The 20,537-nt window shown below is 37.6% G+C and overlaps 1 pseudogene; it reads right to left on the bottom strand.

The window, feature by feature from the left end:
- Positions 1 to 7,189: 7,189 nt before the first annotated feature.
- Positions 7,190 to 17,076, bottom strand: LOC148969379 (uncharacterized; annotated as a pseudogene).
- Positions 17,077 to 20,537: the final 3,461 nt, after the last annotated feature.

The raw sequence follows: 20,537 nt of genomic DNA, 5'->3' as shown, positions 1-20,537 counted from the left end.
ATACTGAGCTTGTACGGGAAAACATCTCGCACAAACCGGTCAAATTTAAGTATGATGAGGTTTTAAAGAACCCCTGAGAAGCAAGATGTAAAGAACCCCTCAAAACAATGATTTAAATGAGCGTACAAATTATATACAAATCACAACCAAAGAAAAAAGGTTCACAAAAGAAAGAGGTAAAGAGAAAAGAACTAGACAGTGGCAAATCAAAGAAAGAAACAAAACCAAAACCAATCTTACAAATTATAAACAAAACAATTTATAACCTGACTAAAAAAAAAAAGATCAGAAATGCATCAGAAATGCCAACCCGATCTCACGGGAATTCTTATGAATTTTATGAGGTGGCTAATTCGTAATAATTTGTACGACCCCACTTGTACGAATTAGTACGATTTTTGCTAAATCGTACATATTTCACGAATTAGTAAATTCGTATGAATTCGTATGAATGACCCACCTGTGACCCCGCCCCTAAACCTACCCATCACGTGGGTTTAGATAAATCATAGGAATTCGTACAAGTGAGGTCGTATGAATTAGTACGAATTAGCCACTTTTTAATCGCTCGTAGGGATTCATACGAATTGGTCGTGAGATAGTGTTGGAAATGCCCAAAATAACTACTCTTGCTACCAAATGAAAAATACAATGAATGGCGTACAATCAGTGTATCGTTAATATAACACGCGCAGTTATGGTTAGGTTTAGATGTAGGGTAGTCTCATTTTACGCTAAAGGATTTATGACGCCTTGGGTTCGCGTGAATATTAACGATAAAGGGTGCCATGTGCGTAGTATAGCGCCGTTTTGTCATATAGCGTTCTATGTGACGCTAAAGGATGAGAACGGGCTGGATCTTTACAACGGATCTGAATCAACACTGACTGCCGAAAATGAATATTTTTTTCCTGTTTATCACTGTAAAGCAGCTTTGAAACAATCTCTACTGTATAAAGTGCTACCGTATATGGTAACTTGACATAAGCCTTTAAATTCTACACATTTTAATGCAAGCGAACCTCCAATTACTCGCCTCTTCATTGACCTTTGTAAAGTGTCCTTTAAGTGTAATTAGCATCATTGATGCAGCTCCGAGTGAACCCTGGCATTAGGCAGCACACTGGGGCTGATCTACAGAGAGACGCTTCATCTGATCAGAGGTTAATCTAATTTCAGACTCACAGAGTGGCAGATCACACCATCTTTGAAGAGGTGGAGAAGATTAAAAACGAGAGAGGGGAGGGATAAGGGAACACGGCGCGTGTCGTGACCTGACGTGGGATGTCAGTGAGAGAGAGAGATAAAGAGGAGGAGAAATAAGTGCTCTAGTACCTGTTTGAAATGATAGCAGATAAATCCAGCTGACATCAACCCCAGTAAACAGAGACGCTCATCCTTGAGAATGCATGAGATAAATATTCTATTCATATATACAAGCACGGGTGACACAGGTCGATTTCCAAGTAAATTGAAAACATAATCTCAAATGCTTTTTTGCTTTCTAAAAAACCTCCTAGAATGTGTCTCACACAAGCAGGAACGAAGAAACATTAAAGCCACTCACTCTGAAGCCCCATTCACACTGATATAGCTTTTTAATCTCAGGAGGTCACCAGTTCGCTGTTCTGTTCAGCGCTATTGATGGTAAAAACATTTTATTTTGACAAAGAATCAGCCTTCTTGCTGCGAAGCATTCACATTTTGACGGAGAAATAAATTTGCATTTGACTCGCAGCAGTGCATGAACAAGATGAATGTTTATTATAAACTTGCTGTATGTGTGCACACCTGAAAATGAACATGAGGTGTGTTTTTCATCACACTTACAGTATATTCAATGTCCATTGTCTTCATTCACTGCTTTCCTATTTTTTGAGTCATTAGTCACTCCCACATTGTGACATCAATATTTAATGACGCTTATGCCACCCAAACTCGATAAAGACTGATTTCTCCCCTTACGAATGTCTCTTGACAGCTGCAATACTGGCGATGCAAATACTCGCAATAGAGTGGATTCTTCATAACAGTTGCCTTAAGTCTGATAGCAATCTCTGATATGGAAAGCAAGCCCTTTGTAACCTAACCATATATCCAATGAAACAGAACAAGCATCTCTCATAATACCCTCTTTTATCAGCCTCAGTCATTTCCCCCCTTTCCCTCACAAACGTCACCCATTACGACACAAATCCTCAGATAAATGACTTGCCTGAGGCGAAGACAGAGCAAAGAAGGAAATGACGAAAAGGTTTAGATTGAGAAACCAAACTAATGAGTTTACAAAAGAAGAACAAAAGTAAAAGTCATGACGAGTCAAGCATGTGGATCTATCTAGTAATGCAATTATGGGACAAAGAATTGAATAATTTTCCCATTTAATTGGTAGTGTCGGTACAAAAATAGTAGATTAAACCAATAAATTCAATAAGAAATGAGAATAAAATTAAATAAAAATAAAATAAAACCATGAATAAAAAAGTGTCACAATAAATTAAATATATCATGAACTGTTCTTCTATAGAATTTGTTAATCTTAGTCAATGTTATTTTTTACATTTACTAATACATTGTTAAAATTTTAGCATTTGCGCGTGAACATCAATATGAAAATAACTGACATTAACAAAGCTTAATAAATGCAGTAAAATTTATTTCTCAAAGTATAAGTATTTCTCACTGTTAGTTTATGTAAACAAATCCATTAACTAATGTTAACAAAAAATACAAATAAATAAAATAGAATAAAAGTCTGGTCAGCAGAAAGGATTTATGTATAAAATGTATAGATTTAGAAAATGTTCTGACTGTTAAACTATTTAAGAGATATTTTGTAAACTGTTGCAAGCCTCGGTTAACTCAATTCGAAGCAGCTTATTCTAGGAAGCTTTATTTTAAAATCACATAATCAACACAGTGAATGAAAATCATACTGAGAGCTGTGGTTTATAGCGCTTTATAGGTCAAATGAAAAATGAATGGCCTCAAGAGTGATCCATCGGTGAGCTGGTCTACGAGCCCCGCTCGCCATTTCAATTTACAGCTTGAATAATGTACCTCCTAAAAACGAACCGCTGAGCCTCATCCTTCATTTCTACAAGACTCCATTAAAGGACTGATTTGTTCATTTTTCAGCATTTCAACTGTAGGGAGATTTCCTTTAGGGCGTTCAGAAGTTCACTGTTGTGCGAATAAAGCAGGAGTCAATGCTCCAACCCGGACTGAACCGGTCCTATGATTGACTGTAAATGTAACTAGTTTGAAATCTAAAGACAAAATCCACCCTGCAGGTTTTCACTATAAAGCTCTTAGTACATCTATCCTTAAGGGTGCACTAATCTTGTCAAAGACTCCACTTTAGCTGTTAGCCAAATGATGACATTAGGGCCACATCTGTGCCCCTGGCACACACCACCTGTTATCATGGGAGTAAAATCACAGCCAATCAAAACTACTGCTCTAGAGCGAGCTCTCTTACTGAGCAGCTGTGCAAATTAACCTGCGCTCAGGCACAGAACGCAGGCCAAGAATCTGGGTGCAGTGAGCTGAGCAGTCCTGTTCCATCCCAGCCATTGCCATTCCATTCTGATCCATTTCATTCCATTCCATTTATTCCATCTGATTATATTCCACTCAATTACATTCCATTTCATTAGCCTTGGCAACACCAAATCCAGTTGGGGCCAGGAGAGGTTTGGCAGGCCTATTGTGTTAGATCAACCTGCCATTTTTGTAGTGCTTATATGTATCTACCCTCTATAAAAGACTGAGCATATGGGCGCTAATGAACCAGTTTGTTGGGGCATGCAAGGTATTGTAAAGTAATCGTGGCACTACTGTGTCAGCTAGTAATATCATGACTTGGCTAAATGCTATATATGCTACTATTTACTGGCATGTCATGGCATTGGATTAGCTGTTGGTTGCAGATCTGTTCTACCGACTACAGAGAAAACGTTATTATTATTATTTAAATTAAATAAATATATTGCAACCAGCTGGTAAATAGCCTCCTCTAAAAGTTTGTTTCACTCCTTGCATGTTTAAAACTGTTATTTCATTGTAATTTACTAAATGTTCGATTATGAAGACAGAAAAAAAAGATTACTTGTAATTCCCTTGAGTCATCAACAGGTGGCACTATGTGTGTTGCGTGCGATACAATCCGCGTGCTCTCGCCTCGGACATTGTAGATAATTTAAGTTCATCCATGGGTAAATACGTTAAATTTTTGATGAATACCATTTGTGGATGTATATTCGTTTGAAAAGTTATATGTGCGTAATTTCCACAATATGACGTCACACCTTCAATTTCCTTTTTTTAAAAGTAGCGATTCACTTTTGAAAAAGTATCAATTCTTTTTTGAAAAAGTAACAATTCTTTTCGGAAAAAGTAGTGATTCATTTATGAAAAAGTAGCGCTATAACTGAATCTGTAAGTCAGCTACACTGTTTAATTCTGAATATTATATTTTATTCTGGTGCGCTTAACGTTATCTTTTTCTCAGAATTTTCTCCTCTGTAATAGCAACAATTACTAAAAACAACAATTACTAAAAACACACAAAATAGATTTTTTTTTCTTCAGTATCGACCTGGTAGTTGGTACTAAAGTCGGTACTTTTAACAACACTACTAATGTGTTTCTGTTGGTAAATCTAAACCCCCGTCACAAAAACTTTAAAAACTGATGAAAACAAACTTTCGGGGTCTTGTGATCTTTGTTAGACGATCTCTATTACTAGGTGGCGCTAGTGAAGCTCAAATAGTGAGGAAATTGAAGACAAAGAGCAGAACAAGTGATGACATCAGTGATTTCAGAGGGAAGGGCTCTGATGACAACTTGAATGGTTGTTTCATTGTTGGGGGCGTGGTTTGTAGTACTGCGAGAACACACTTGGAGAAGGGTTAAAATTTTGTGTGTAATTCCACAAAGTGCCACTAGTGTCGCAGAAACTGCATACTTCACCTTTAAACTGTATCCTTCCCAAAATGTGAAGTAATGTATTCTTCTTTAAATAGAATAGCTTATTTTCTTTTAGAGAGGCCTCAGACAGTTTGAAGAGCCATATTGGAGTTGATAATCTCTTGAATCAGCCTGAGCTGAAGTATGTTTCCTCTCGCTCATCTGTCCAACACACTAATCTCTGGGATAAAATAGCTATAGCTAATCGCATTAGCTTAATCATACTGACCACTTGAGGTTGCACAGCTTTGAGTGGATTTCTAAAACAGCCACTACAGAATGTTGCATTGCACCCTGTAATCCTCTACTGCAGCCCAGAGTGATATAAAACACACTTACACGTGTATAAACACAAATGAGCTCCAAATGACAATTGGACGTGTCCCATTTTTGGATCGGAGACAAGTCGAGTCTGATTGACAAAATCGGGCAAAATTGGATCAGAATTGCATGTAACCATTAAACCTATATGTTTCTGATTATTAATTGCATTTTAAGAGAAAAAAAACATATTTGGCATATTATTTTATTCAAAGTGACTTAAGGGCATACACATTTTATCTGTGTATTTCTTTTCTGGGGATCAAATCTACAACTTGAGCTACTGGAACACTTGAAATGGATATGCAAAAATAAAATGAATGCACACTGGACATAATTTCACCTCCTCCGACCCCATCAAAATAAAGTTAATTCTGGCAATTACAGCTTCTTCAAAATATGAACTTGTGCAACCTTGTAATATGCTGTTTTTTTTTTTTTTTTTAAATAAACGTGTGCCTGTAATTTTGTTTCAATAATTGCATTTTGAACCTCCTTTAACCTCAACAAACCCAGTCTAATTTTTCTCCTCAATTAACTTTTCATTACTGACTCATTAGCATACTATAAAAGGAGAAAACAGAATAGTAAATGATTAAGTTGTACATACCTTTTTCTCAAGAATGAACAAAAGTGTTTCCAACAGAAATCATCACCAACTTTTAATTAAAATACTGCAGTTATTTCATCTAATGAAAAATTATTTGCACAGATAAGCAACAATAGAAATATGAAAACAAAAAAAGATTAGCCCAGCAGCTGCTTTAACCGCGCAACAACGCGCAAACATTTTTCCGCAGTCAAAAAGACTAAGATGTTACTTAATTATATTTTTTAACTTTGAATTATGTCCAAAAGTGTTTTAGGATTGCAACCAAACAGCAAGAGTCTAAACTCAACTGGGGATCTCTCATTAGTTTGACATATTTAAATGTGTTGTTCTGCTCATGGTTGAGAAGTCTAGAACTTGTGACTGTGACACTGGGAAAAGTGTGATCGTGTTCAGTACCAAGGAAGCACTTCATCTCCTCTGAGTGAAGAGGAGCTCTGTAATGACAGGATAGATGGCAAGCCAGCAGGGGGTCTTCAGGAACAGGTTGTGCAAACTCACGTCTGATTCAACTCACACACACAAACACTCACTCTGTGAGGCCTAGGGCAGACAGGCATATCATTTTCAAACCAAAAGAGTTGGTGATGTAAGACAATATGAATGACAGTGTGAGAGAGAGTTGGGCACATTATGATGGGATTATCCATGGGCACCCAACACCCTGTCGCCGGTTTGAGATTTGTCCCTCCTCAAATCCTCAAACCAATGTAAATTCTCACCACTGCTTAACAAGGAGCAACTCACAAGCCTTGCCATTTCAGAGATACTCTTACCCAGTTACCTTGCCCTAACAATGATTTTGATTCATCCATATATATATACTGTATATACTGTATATATATATAAATTATCTTATAATAAAATAAAAACTGTTGGTCTCTGGGTTTCTAGCTGTAATTAAAGTTGAGGAGGCAAGCGCACCTCCTCCTCATCTCCCCTCTCGCTCTAAACAATGATAAATAAATTGAAATGGGCTTAGGATCTTCTCTCAAAACATGATTCACAAGATCAAACCTTCCAGCAACTATTTGGCTAAATTAAATCACATGAGGGGAAAACAGGCAGGCATGTTCAGATGAAGCTAATCATAAATTAAGCATCATGCCGACTGAATGAATGAGAAACTGCAGCAATGTTATAATCATCTGCAATATTCGCCTGGAGAATTCTAATGATGGCATTCTTTAAACACATTTTTGTTACATATTAGACTATTTTTCTACAGCACAGTTAAAAGACTAACAAAATATGTTTTAATGTAATTAATCTTTTCATAGCATACTATCACATTTCTGTGTGATACAACACAAGAATAAGAACTGCAAGTCGTGAATCATCACATACAGAAGATCGACTTGCCGCTAATGAGAGTTTGATTTCTTTATGTTTGTATAGTGCTGGTGGTAGTGCCATTTGCCTTTTATAATAAATTCAATTGATGGATGACTCTGTCGCTGGGAAAGATCCATCATGTGACTGACAACACTGCTGTTGCTTATTTAGACAGCGGAACTGAATAAAATGCCTATCCTGCATGCGTCTCAGACGTGAGATGGTTGTGGATCATGGAGCCCAAAGCTGTCAGGCATCACCGATTCCCGTAGAAATGCCAATTTGTATGTAATTAAACAACAGAGAGAAGCTAAAGACTAAAATTAATTAGACAATAATGGAAATAAGGATAACTTTATTATGTACTACTATAATGTATCATATTACATGGGAAATACCAATAGATAGAATGACAGACTGTCAGACCGACAGATCGATAAAATGACAGACGGACAGATCGATAGAATGACAGACAGACAGATCGGTAAAATGACAGACGGACAGATTGATAGAATGACAGACAGACAGACTGACAGATCGATAAAATGACAGACGGACAGATCGATAGAATGACAAACAGACAGATCTAGAATGACAGACAGACAGATCGATAGAATGACAGACAGACAGACTGACAGATCGATAAAATGACAGAAAGACAGATCGATAGAATGACGGACAGACAGATCGATAGAATGACAGACAGACAGAAATACCGATAAAATGACAGACAAACAAATCGATAGAATGACAGACAGACAGCAAAAACAATAGATTGACAGACAGCAGATGGATAGAATGACAAACAGAGAAAGATAGATAGAATGACAGACAGACAGAAAGATCGATAAAATAACAGACAGCAAGATCGATAGGTTGACTGACAGACAGACAGACAGATCAATAGAATGAAAGAGAGATCGATAGAATGACAGACAGACAGAACGATAAAATGACAAACAGACAGATCGACAGAATGACTGACAGACAGAAAGATTGATAGAATGACAGACAGACAGATCGATAGAATGACAGACAGACAGATAGACAGAATGGCAGACAGACAGACAGATCGGTAGAATGACAAACAGAAAGATCGATAGAATGACAGACAAACAGATAGACAGAATGACTGACAGACAGACAGATCGGTAGAATGACAAACAGAAAGATCGATAGAATGACAGAAAGATCGATAGAATGACAGACAAACAGATAGACAGAATGACTGACAGACAGACAGATCGGTAGAATGACAAACAGAAAGATCGATAGAATGACAGACAGATCGATAGAATGACAGACAGATCGACAGAATGACAGACAGACAGAACGATAAAATGACAAACAGACAGACAGATCGACAGAATGACTGACAGACAGAAAGATTGATAGAATGACAGACAGACAGATCGATAGAATGACAGACAGACAGATCGATAGAATGACAGACAGACAGACAGATAGACAGAATGGCAGACAGACAGACAGATCGGTAGAATGACAAACAGAAAGATCGATAGAATGACAGACAGACAGATCGATAGAATCATGACAGACAGACAGATCTAGAATGACAGACAGACAGATCGATAGATGACAGACAGACAGATCGACAGAATGACAGACAGACAAGGTGACAGACTAGTTCTAGGACATTTTTTGTTCCAATGTGCATTAATGAACTGCTCACAATAAAACCAGCAATGTGCATTAAAAAAGAAATAAGGGTTTCATATTTTCTCTTAACAACTAACTAACTACACACATACAGACAAGCAGCCCTCACACACACACACATGCGGCCTGGTGCCCTGCTCTGTCTATGGAGATAATTAAATCTGGGCAGGAGGTTGATAAATGTATCAGCAGGTAGTGACAGGCTCCATGGCTAATGTGTTCCAGGTGAACATCTGCCTGATGCCAGCAGGGGGCACCAGGGGGCATGCCCTCCACCGCCCTCAGAGGACACAGCTACAACACCCATCACCACAGCAACAGTACAGAAGATACTCCTTCCATACCAACCACACCATCAGAGAGAGAGAGAGAGAGAGAGAGAGAGAGAGAGAGCCTCGAGCGCAAGCCAAACTCACCAGCTTCTGAAAGCATAAATTATACATATAGGGCATAATGATTTAATGTTGCAATGTGTAATATATTTGCCACTAGCATCACAGAATGGAAAAACATAATTGTTTCCAAACAGATTTCCTGAACTCAAGCCATTGGTCAACAAAACAGAAGAAGCCGCCTCAAACTCATGCCATAGGTTAAGCCATTATTTTCGGCGGGTTGATATTTTTAAAGGAACATCAAAATCAACATAAAAATGGCTTATTTTCTCTGCATATTTATCTGGGATTGGAGAAAATATCTAACAATTTACAATAAGGTTAAATTCAAAAATATATGAACTACAATGAACAACAATATTTAGCAGTATTTATTCCTAGGACATTGTTAATTTTAAAATATGTAATTGTTCAGTGCTAATTCATGTTTGTTCATAATACATTAACTAATGCTAATTTATCAAATATATTAGTAATACAAATAATGGTGCAAAAAATTTAGTTGATTGAACTTATTGTAAAAGTGTTGCTAAAATATTTAAACATTGAAAAGTACGCTTATACATATGGGGAAAGTGAGAATAGGTGCAACACAGATATCACAACCTCCAGCATATCTGGGATAGACCTGCTGAAGTGTGTGTTGTATTACTCAAGGGAAAACACTTGTTTGACAAGTTGCCTGTGATATTACACAGAAAAAGTAATGACATGAAATGTGTCAGTCATAAAATATTGCATGGATCGCAAGAGAAACATGCAGCATTCCGAAAATGTAGATTTATTCACCAGGTCTCAAAGGAAACCCATCAATGTTATGAAATGTGCAGACAACCATATGCCTGCTGGGATTATTAAATAACATTCTTTTAACCTTGGCAGAATGTTTCCTTCCAACTGCCTTTTTCGAATAAGAAATGGAGTGCAGATGGTACGGCCTCAGGTGGTTGTTGAAAGGTATAGGAAAAAAGATCAGATCTGCTGTTGTTGTTTTCACCCATGACCTTCTGATCTGTGTGAGCTCACCTACACACAGACACACACTCACCATTAGCAATAGAGAACCCTGGTGGTTATGCCACACATACACAGCCCAAGATAAAATAAATACAGTAAAACAAAAAAGATAGACCCCAGATTAAGTCAATGCTGCTCCAATGATCTTCCAATGAACATGTCTGGAATTCAAAATGTGTTTATAGGTTGTTTATACAATTAAAGATACACAAAGTAGTAGTTAATGATACACTAAATACATGGTGAGACACAGAGGCCTTTTGGACTCTGACTAGATAAGTGCCCTTTTTGCAAGACACATTTTTTTATTTGATATTTTACATCGAGCACGGTGGGCCCATTCATTAATCTGTCCCTGTTCTCATCAGGAGCTATGTTGCCCATTACAGTTCGATTCACGCATCTTCTTCTTGCAGCAGATCTTCACTTGTGTGAGCAACGCAGAAATTCCTGGCACTGTTTTGACTCCATTACACATTTTATAAGCTCTTTATGAGTTCTCAGCTGGTAAAAATACCATCATATGTACGCACATTCAACAACCACATTTATCACTCAGCATTGTTTTGGATGCTCGCTAAGTTTGTTCACAAAATAAACATCATAACTGCTTTTTTTCCCCATGTATCTTTAAGTTTGGTGTTAAAGGAGTAGTTCACTTTTAAAAAAAAACTTTTGCTGATAATTTACTCACCCCCATGTCATCCAAGATGTCCACGTCTTTCTTTCCTCAGTCGAAAAGAAATAAAACGTTCCAGGATTTTCTCCATATAATGGACTTCATTGGGAACCAAACGGTTCAAGGTCCAAATGAGAGTTTCAGTGCAGCTTCAAAGGGCTTTAAACGACACCAGACGATGAATAAGGGTCTTATCAAGGACCCTTCGAGTCATGACCCTTCGAGTCATTTTGATGAACAATTTCGAACAGGAGAGTCATGAACGCGCATCACAGAACAGAGCAAGGTGAGCATTTGTGCTTATAAAACTTAAACTTTTTTATTTATTTTTGAAATGGCCGCTCGTTTCGCTAGATAAGACCCTTATTCATCATCTGGTGTCGTTTAAAGCCCTTTGAAGCTGCACTGAAACTCTCATTTGGACCTTGAACCGTTTGGTTCCCAATGAAGTCCATTATATGGAGAAAATCCTGGAATGTTTTCATAATTTCTTTTCGACTGAAGAAAGAAAGACATGAACATCTTGGATGAGATTGGGGTGAGTAAATTATCAGCAAAAGGTTTTTTTTGACATGAACTAGTTCTTTTTTTGGTCTGGACCAAAAGAACCGATTTACAAGTGTGAACATACCCTAAATAATTGAAATTAGGCATGAGAGAGTTAAATACAATGTTTAAAAAAGAGCTTGTCCATTAAAAAAAAAAAATACATTAACTGCAAAGTATATTGAAGGTGACGCAAAATGAAGATGGATGAATACTGCTGAAACCCAGGCAGCATAGATGATATTCAATGTCTATCCTCTGATTTGATTATAAATTACATCTTTGATTAAAGAGCAGTAAGGGGGAAACTGCAGTCATTGATTTCAAATCCGCCCAGCAGAATGGCTCTGTCAGAGGAAGTCGGGTTCAGAGGCGGCCTTACATCTCTCAGTGTCTGTGATTATGTCCAAGATGTTTAATTACACTCTAAGTGAAGAGAATTACTGTAAATCTTTAGATAACAGCACTTAGCCAGCAGACAAGTGAAGACTGAAAAGCCTCCTTTATATTTCACCATCTATTTGAAAAGCTAAACCAGCTAATCTGCTCCGTTGTCTTTGCTAAGCAGCCGACAATGACTGTCTGGATGATTCAAATCACCCTTTCAACATAGAATAAATAGAGAGATGCACACTTCATTTCAATTACATACAACATAAGGATTATACTGTGAGTCAGCCAGTCAGGCCTGCACACACAAGCAAACCCAAGTACTTTTTAATAGCTTTTCAGCTTGTTATTTTTTTATGGGAAGCCACCAGGATTAAGGGTCAACGCAGTTAAGTATAGCTATTAAGGAACATCTGTCATTAAAGTGCATGTATATGCATGTTGGTGTGTGTGAGAGAGAGAGAGAGAGAGAGGGAGAGATGCTGCATTGCGTTGAGCATCAGGCGGCCAGTGAAACGGACGGAGGGACTGCTGTGTGAGACTAGCATCTATTTTGGTCATTTTATCAGTACAAAATACGATCCCACTTTATATTAAGTGGCTTTAAGTACTATGTACTTACATTTAAAAATATGTATAATGTACTTATTGTGCTCATGTTGTATTGTAAAACACTTTTGCTGCTATTGAGGGTAAGGTTAGGGACAGGTGTGGTGGTATGGGTAGGGTTAAGGTTAATGTGTAAGGGATAGGTCAGCTGTGTAATTACAGATGTAATTACATAAATTAGTTACAGCTGCAATTACATGCTGGTATTTTTAAAATATGAGTATAATGTAAAAACATGTATGTTCACAATAGGTCCATTGTATCAAATTATTTGTTTCAATGTAAGCACATTAAAAAGTGGGACCCAAAATACTTTATTAAGCTGCTTCATGTTGCAGACTCGAGCCTGGCAATATTTGTCATCACACATCCCATAATATATTATCAAACACACACACACACACTGCACGGTTGCACAAAGCTGGTAAGATTTTTTGTTGTGTTTTTTAAAAGAAGTATTACATGTTTGCCAAGGTAGCATTTAATTGATCAAAAATACAGTAATATTGTGAAATATTATTACAATTTAAACAGTTTTCTATTATAAAATGTCATTCATTCCTGTGTTGGCACAGCTGAATTTTGTGTGTGTGTGTGTGTGTGTGTGGATCAGTCAGTTCTGCACGATTCTATAAACCCTGCTCTTTACTTTCCTCCTGCAGTGCATTCTGGGAAGTTTCTGCATTCGGTACATTGGACTAATTACTGTAGTTGTGTTCGACCCACCCAATTTATCACTCCTCTGAACATTTAATTAGCTGCAAAGCTCTCTACAATTAAGCCCGGAATTAGGACAAATTGAACCGCAAGCTTAGCAACTAGAGGGGGGACGCCATAGCGGAAAGTGCAGAAAGATTTAATTCACAAGATTGTTTTCTTGTTTCCCGACCCTTTTGAGCTCAGCACTGGAAATACAAGTCCTTTCAGGCTTTGTAATGTCTTCAACTAGCAGCCGAAATAGTTATTTTTCTTATAACCCTGCCAAATACAAAAAATGTAAATGAAGGCAAAAATCAATTGCGCTTAACCGTGTTGTCATGTTTCTGTTTGCTTTTTTACACAGGTCGGGAATATAACAATGCTAGAAGAGCTGTTAACATTGTCATACCTCAAATATCCTAAGTGGTTTAAACTGGAACTAATGCATTGGATTTCTCGCACATCGCACAACACACTCACCATCTGGTTTGTTTATAGCCAACATCACATTCAAAATGAGTACACATACTCAGCAGAGCTCCTCACTGATTTATGGGAATATAACAAAAAACAACCACTAAATTTAGTTTTGAGTCTAAACATGAACAAGTAGGCGGTAAAAAAGCTATGTTCTAGGACTTTCGAGTATCAAAATGTTCCCTCAGGCATTCATATCTAGTCTGGAGGGAAGTACAACTTCAGTACAGCTTCATTTGAGTAGAGTTATCTTGTTAAATGATGCGTTAAAAATGGGTAGAAACAGCAACCTTAGAACAAAAGCAAGGTAATTCATTTCTGAGCCAAGACTCATCAGCTAATCGATTTACAGTGGCTTGGGTAAATGTATGCAAATCCTATAAACCGAGTTTATAGGATGGGGGAAAAAACAAGCACCTGTCAATGGAAATAAAAAAAATAAAAAACAGTGGAGAAAAATATAGATTGCGCTTTTTTTTTTCTCCTCATGCTCTCATGAAGCCTCTGATATAGTCCTCTCCCATCAATTTCTATAAAGCGAGTCTTTTGTTTTGTGGATTCGACATTAACGGTGCCGTTTGAATTCTGTTCACGTCGAGATCCCAGCTGGCGCACATTGTCTCATACTCTCTTCATTGACACACATCACTCAATCCATCAATCCCCCCCCAGACTTAAATCAAATCATGCTGTCGTTACCATCAAAAGCAGACAGAGTAGAAGCAAATCAGAGATCAAACCTGCGTGAGCAGATGCAAACTGGCAGTCGTGCCACACGCCTAAGCTGGCGCTAAAATAGCGTTAGGCGAGAGCCTTGAGATGCAACCAGGCAAGTCTTCCATAATGATCAATTTCCTCTCAGGTTAAATGCTAGTTAGCCTCGGGCAGACCACACTGAGGTAGTCTGGAGGTGTTTTAGTTTCAATATGTGGAAAAAGCCAGAGGGAGAAACGGTGAAAAAATAGTCCAAAATGTCTTCTATTGAAGAAACACAAAAGGTCCTTGAGCTGGTTGCAGCCATAATAGAAGAAAAATCCTACACACACACACACACATACAGTACTTATAATTCAAGGCTTGCAGACAAAAAGAAAGATGTAAAAGTAAGCTTTTCATCCATGCCCTGACAACTAACATCATGCAGTCTCTTTTTCGAGGCCATTGTAAAGTCTCTCAGCAGTTTTTCTTTTCCATATTGTGGTAAACAGAGTTTTTTTGGGGGGTGAGAGAGGATCAAAGCTCCATTTCAAAACCCACACAGAAAAAAAAAAAAAAAAACACTTCAGTTTCTGGTGCCAAGGCCACCCTGACTGCCTCAGATGTGGCCTCTCAAACTGTGCTTGCATTGAACTTCCAGGTGGAATTCCAGCAAAGTGAGAGCGAGGTAAGAATAAGTCTACCGTAGACAGAGATAGAGCACAAGAGGTTCACCAAATAATGCCCCGGTCCATCAATATGTGAGGGATTAAAAGGCAAATCAATGTCTGTTGGGTGGCTGCCAACTTCCAGGCCGGTGCCTTTATCCTGCTATAAAGCTTTTCATCTTTCACTGTCAATTTGCAAAGAATGAAAAGATTCAAAATCAGGCTTGTGATAGAGATACCAGTTTTGATAGCATCACTACAGAGATTTCAAAACATGTCAATTTGGACACTTAATTAGAACTCTTAACAGAGATTTAACGACTTAAAATGAAGAAATCACACCGCGAACACTGAGCTCAGAGAATAAATTACACAAGATTTGCGGTTATTAAAGGAGTAGTTCACTTTTGAAAAAACTTTTGCTGATAATTTACTCACCCCCATGTCACCCAAGATGTCCTTGTCTTTAATTCTTCAGTTGAAAAGAAATTAAGGTTTCTGGTGAAAACATTCCAGGATTTTTCTCCATATAATGGACTTCAATGGGAACCAAACGGTTCAAGGTCCAAAAGACACTTTCAGTTCAAAGGGCTATAAACGATTCCAGACGGTGAATAAGGGTCTTATCAAGCGAAACGATCGCTCATTTAATAAATAAACAACAAAGCTTAAGTTTTATAAGCTCGAATGCTCGCCTTGCTCTGTTCTGTGACGCACGTTTGTGACTCTCCTGTTCGAACTCGTTCATTCAACGAACGAAACAAATGAATTGACTCAGAAAAAGATTTGCTAATTTTGATGAACGAGTTCGAACAGGAGAGTCACGAAGGTGCATCGTAGTACAGAGCAAGGCGACCATTTGAGCTTATAAAACTTAAACTTTGTTTTTTTTTAAATGAGCGATCGTTTCGCTTGATAAGACCTTTATTCATCGTCTGGAATCGTTTAAAACCCTTTGAACTGTTTGCAGTTTGCACTGAAAGTGTCTTTTGGACCTGAAGTGCATTATATGGAGAAAAATGCTTTTCATCAAAAACCTTAATTTCTTTTCGACTGAAGAAAGAAAGACATGGACATCTTGGATGACATGGGGGTGAGTGAATTATTAGCAAAAGTTTTTTTTGAAAAGTGAACTACTCCTTTAAAGCAAGAGGTTTTCAGCTGGAAGTCAGATCTGGCTTCATTGTTCCTTCCTCCTTTTCACCTTACAACATAATTTTTTCTCCAGTTTTTCTGACCTCATATAAGGAGCCAAGTCTGGGTGAAAAGAGGTTTTGATTAGTTTTTATGAGTTTTGCCTCATGTTCTTCTATAGATCCAGTCGGTTTCATCTGTTCCTCCTTTAAATTCATAGCACATTCCTGAAGTTATGAAACAATTGCGTAGTGCCCGGCTCACCGCGCGGCAAATGATGAGAGATTCAAAAAGAAAGAAAGTCTGACTCATGGGGCCATTTTTAGATTAAAAACAAAACCTGTTTGGTGAAATAAAACTCTTTGTGAGAGAAACGCTTTGTGGCAGCCCCTCTAAAAAAGAAGAAATCTAACGAGCATTGTATTTGTTTTGTTTTTTTTCTTCAGCCGTGGCTCAAACACAAAGGCAACTTATTTCTCATGAGACCTTTTCTCCTTTAGTATTTTTTTCCAATCTCACAGAAGCGGTCTTTATCAATAACAGGGTTAGTGGGAGCCGAGCTGAAATTGATCACTGCAGACAGACCGTCCAGGTCGTAGATAAGTAACAGAGCAGAGTTCAGAGACCCAGTCAGAGGAGATCTCCTCTTATCTGGAGGAGAAAGAGCCCATTGAATCTGATAGCACCTGGCAGAAAATCAGTGCCTATTGAACACTAAAGTGGCTCTCTGCTGCCTTAAATAATAGGCAGCATAAGCTTCTAAATAAAAGCAGAATTGGGCCAATTTTTGCCTCCCTTCAATTTTTGGAAGCTCACCAGCTGGATCGGCGCAGCGGGAAAGCGCCGCATATGTGCGTCTGAATGGAGAAACATCATCAGGTGAAGGCAAGATGATGAAAACAAATTGATTTTGCCTTTTTTGCTGAAAGAGGGAAACTAGTTCACAAAGCAGGAAACATAAGCAATCTGTATGTGCGAGAGAAAGAATAAAGACAGGAAAGAAGATCTAGGCCAATCTTGTTATTTTAAACATGTCTTTATTCATCACTACGAATATATAAAAAGGATGCATTCAAAAGCCTTCAGGATTTTTGGCAGCGGGACATTACAGTGATGAGCGTGTACTTTTATTTACACCATGAAGTCTTTCAGCGGGACTCGTTCATTCTCATGTAAAACAGCAAGAACGCCCCTTGCTTTTCTAAGTCCACTGCATATAAAACCTCTTATTAAGTTTTGATTTAATCTGCCAGTGCAAAAAAAATGACATTTTAACACAAACTTGTGGAATTTTAAATAGCTCTGCTGATAAAAGGTTAATTGAAGTAAAGGCGCCCTCTATGTCTTAGGTCTCTTGATTCAATGTGAGGAGCCAAAAACAGTAAGATAGTTTAACCTGGAGCTTGACTTGGGATAAATGCACAAAGAGACCAAGACTGTGGAGTGTTTGAAAAGCTCCAGCAGGACAATGGGGTTCAAGGCAGTGACAAAAAGCACAAAAGAGTAATAAAAAATATGATTGCAAAATCGGAATTGATTTTTGCATTTTCTTGGAGAGAAGCCCACCAGTTTTTATGTCTGCTAACTAACATTAATTAAAGTCAATGGTTTGACTGGAATCCCCTCATAAAAGTGTAACATATTGGAATCTCAAATTGCAGTAATATGGGCCCGGTTCCCCAAAACGTTCTTATCTCTAACCTATTCCTTAACCTCTCTCTTAACCTCATGGCACGATTCCCAACACGTTTGTACGCTAAGTGCATCTTCTGTAAGTCACACTTTCGTAAGGTTGGTCTGGACCATTCGTAAGCTCTCTCTTAGCTTAGTTTGAGCTCAAGACGCTAGTCGCCGCCACTGTAGCAGTCTTTAGAAATCAGCACAGTGCAGTACAAGTCAAACTATGGTGTGTTGACAATGTTGTGGCTCAACAATGATTTTATGGTATGGACATTTTAAGACTAATAATGAAATATGTTCGCAATGGATACAGGCCTATTTATGAAGTTGACTTTATTTGGTTTCAGAACTAATATGGTGGTAATTAGCCTTGGCTATTTCGTAATGTCAATAAAGCGTTTAAATTGGCAATCACTTATGATAATTAAAATCTGTCAAACAATTTGGCTCTAAATGGCTAAGATCTGTAAATGGGTAAGCATAGTGGTGTCCAGTAGGCGACTAACTATGGCAGCGATCCAACGTGTCCACGTGTATTGATTCAAAGACGGCGCGCGCCGCTGAGCCGTTTAGTCCATGTCAATTTTCTTATTCGACAAGTGCATTTCTTTACACACACACACACACACACACACTCTGAGCCAGTGTACATGTACTGTTATGAATACACACACTTTACACACGACTTCTAAAAAAAAAGGCTTCCCAGGTTTCCAGGCCTTCTGCTACTCATGTGCTGAAATACAGGAATATCACAGCGGCTTTCGAATGCAGGCAACAGTTCTGTGATAAAAATGAAGATCCCTGGCTGCTTGGCTCTTGCAGTGTATATAAACCCTCCTGTCCACCCACACTGAACAGATCAAAGATGGGGCAGCTTTTCAAAAACTGAAGCTAAAACTGAAAAATTGAAGAAATTGAGGTGGCAAAAATATGTGCCGTCTCCTCACATCTCAACAGTGCAAAACTATTTGTAGAAAACTCGAGGGTGCCTTCACTGTAAAAAAAATATTTTCATGATTTGTAATCACAACATTTTTTCTTTTGTCAAATCAGCTTTATAATTCAGATAACATAATATTTTGAGTCTCTGATCTCCTTCATTGTATTAACTCATTTTTTCCATTTCAATGAACTTAAAATTTTAAGGCAACCAGGTTACTCATTTTTTAAGTTAAACCAACAATTTTTTATTTATTTTTTTTTACAGTGGGCAATTTTATGTTGGTGTCACATTCCAGAAAGAAAATTAAGCCTATTTTAGCAACATTAACATTCTTTTCAGGATAATTAAGCCCTTTTTCACCACCAAATTCTCAGTATTACTGTAATATGCCCGTCATTAAAATAATATTTTAATATTCTAATTCTAAAATTTTCAATGTCATTCTCATTTCACATTTTTTTCTGAATTACAATGATTTTTTTAAGCTACATAAAAATGAATACAACAAAACTTCCATGATATAAATAATTAATTTAAATATATCCTTAATTTTTTTTGCATTACAGTACTGAGAATTAGATTTTTGCAGTACAGTAAATGCACTTTACTAAACAAAAATACAAAAATATAATAAAGGAAAATTATATATATATATAATATGTATAATATAATTTATATATATTAAGGCATCAATGCCCCTGGCCACTGCTGCTGTGACGATCACTAATCATATGATCATTGTTAAAGTAAGAGCACTCAAATCTGATCAAGAATTCATAACGATGCTTCTTATAACGAGATGAGAGTCAAACTGCTGAAAACGCATCTCTTCCTCAGAGCTCTCGTAAATGAGCGGCACACAAGAGAGGATGCATTTCTCAAAATGATCTACACACACACTTCTGAAACGAGGAGAAGCCGCGTAATTAGCAGACAATTGATGCTTTGCGGCCCCTTTCAAAATGATGATGAATGTCTATGATAAAATGAAAATAATCATCAGTCTGGGACGAAGGGGATTAAAATCAAGATAAACTCTTTCAAACAAACAGCTGTGCCGTAAAACCCCGACTAAATCGGATAAACATTCAGCGCTCTTGAACGTGTTAATTTCCACAGAGGCCATATTTCAATTTAAGAGTCTCACTTCATTTGCTTTTAAATGGTCGCTTTTTTCTTTCGGTGTTTTCGACCTCTCATTCTTTCCCTTCAAATACACACAAACTCATAAACTCTCAACAGGGTGTTGACTATCATTACGATGGAGTGTCTCGATACCTGTGGAAATCAGTTTCACAGCAGTGGGCTTATAGGCAGAGCTAATTGAACTCGTTGTTGTATTTATAGAATTAGAGGGGAATTAATTGGCCCAGAACAAATGGAGCAAACGCCACAGAAGCAGATGTTACATAGAGAGGAAGCAGGCCGCATGGGGCAGGTAATACAAACACGTTTTATTGGCTTTTACAGCCACTCTGCAGTTCACTTGGAGGATGCTTCAGTAGATATAATAATGCTTGATTGTCCACATTAGTGGAGCTGATAACGTTTTATACAGGGGAAATAAAACACCCTAGATCTGGTATTTTAACACATTTACTTTATTATAGGCTACCCTAAATATTATTTGTGAATTCTTTAAAAAAAAGTCACTTGGCATATGCACACATACAAAACTCAAAGT

The sequence above is a fragment of the Pimephales promelas genome, chromosome 23 (assembly GCF_988280905.1).
Source record: "Pimephales promelas chromosome 23, fPimPro1.hap1.1, whole genome shotgun sequence".
Lineage (NCBI taxonomy): Eukaryota > Metazoa > Chordata > Actinopteri > Cypriniformes > Leuciscidae > Pimephales > Pimephales promelas.
Note: the sequence above shows the minus strand (reverse complement) of the source record. Positions and strands in the feature narration are given on the sequence as shown.